General features: G+C 33.7%; 1 protein-coding gene and 1 long non-coding RNA gene across 2 annotated transcripts in view; one reads left to right on the forward strand and one right to left on the reverse strand.

Annotated features, from left to right (window-relative positions):
- LOC106884250 (adenylyl cyclase-associated protein 1) overlaps window positions 1-1,340 on the forward strand; it is a 105,704-nt gene that overhangs the window by 26,316 nt on the left and 78,048 nt on the right. The window lies entirely within an intron of this gene.
- Window positions 1-1,340, reverse strand: part of LOC128247646 (uncharacterized) — a 17,298-nt gene that overhangs the window by 14,982 nt on the left and 976 nt on the right. The gene's annotated exons all lie outside the window — the stretch shown is intronic.

Here is a 1,340-nt window from a genome sequence, read left to right on the forward strand (position 1 = left end):
ATATATATATATATATATATATATATATATAAGTATGTTTTTGACTGTGTGTGTAAGTGATTTGTTGGTGTACGTGCAACTCTATACACAAGCATTTCATACATATTATATTTGTGTTTCAGTAACTTGTGTATTTCTTCTTTTGAATAGTTTTTGTGTGTGATTTTATAGAATTAGCTTTTTAAATTGTTTTCTGTAAAGCTAGTTGGTTGGGTAACATCTATAGACTCAGTTGGTCATGCTTTGGAATCCTATAGGAAAGTTTGATAATGATTATTTCTGATAGGAGTTTATGGAGGAGGCACTTAAAGACTCCACTGCCTCATTTCAGGAATCGTGGGTCACAAAAATGGATAGACTGATGGTTTACATAGTTCTCTTTGTCTTTATTTTTTTTAAACTGTCAGCCTTAGCTTCACTTTTCTTGATTTCAATACTCATTTAAAAAGAAAAGACCTCTTCCCAAAACAAGGCTTTTTTTTTTTCTGAAGTCCAGTACAGGAGATATCAACAGAAAAATGCTGAAAAATATTGGTAACTGCAAAGATGTAATGTGGAATATAAGAATAATAATAATGATGATGATAATAATCCCTTGTAGTATGGGCAGAAGGCCTGAAATTTTGGGACAAGTTGCTCATTGATTAAATCAACCCCAGTGCATAACTGGTGCAAGTTTGCCTTGCATCCTTTCAACCCTGAAAGAACAAAAGGCAAAATTGCCCTTGGTGGAATTTGAACTCAGAATGTAAAGACAGGAAACGCTGCTAAGCATTTTGTCTAGTGTGCTAACCACTCTGCCATCTTATAATAATAATCCTTTCTACTAAAGGCGCAAGGCCTGAAATTTGGAGGAGAGGACTAGTCAATTAAAGTGACCCCAGTATTTCACTGATACTTAATTTATTGACCCCCAAAAGGATGAAAAGCAAAGTTGACCGTGACAAAATTTGAACTCAGAATGTAAAGACAAGCGAGATACTGCTAAGCATTTTGTTCAGCTTGCTAATGATTCTGCCATCTCGCAGAAGGACAATTAATTGCAAAATATTTGGTGATGGTGACATTTGATGAAATTTTGGTGTGTATAAACAGTGGTATGCAGTGGAGGCTGCTTATTGTGGTCATTTTGCAAAGATAATTTCTTGATAACAATAACCAGATAACATTAAACAGTGGATATAACAATACCTCTGATATTAATTAAGATGATCATTTTGGTAACATTATCCAAAGCTATGAAAAGCAGTTTCTACTCTGTGTGTGTGTGTGTGTGTAAATACAAATTGAAAACAATATAGTTATATACGGTGATGATGATTATACACATGCTTACATCT

This window comes from Octopus bimaculoides, chromosome 4, assembly GCF_001194135.2.
Source record: "Octopus bimaculoides isolate UCB-OBI-ISO-001 chromosome 4, ASM119413v2, whole genome shotgun sequence".
NCBI classification, from domain to species: Eukaryota; Metazoa; Mollusca; class Cephalopoda; order Octopoda; family Octopodidae; genus Octopus; species Octopus bimaculoides.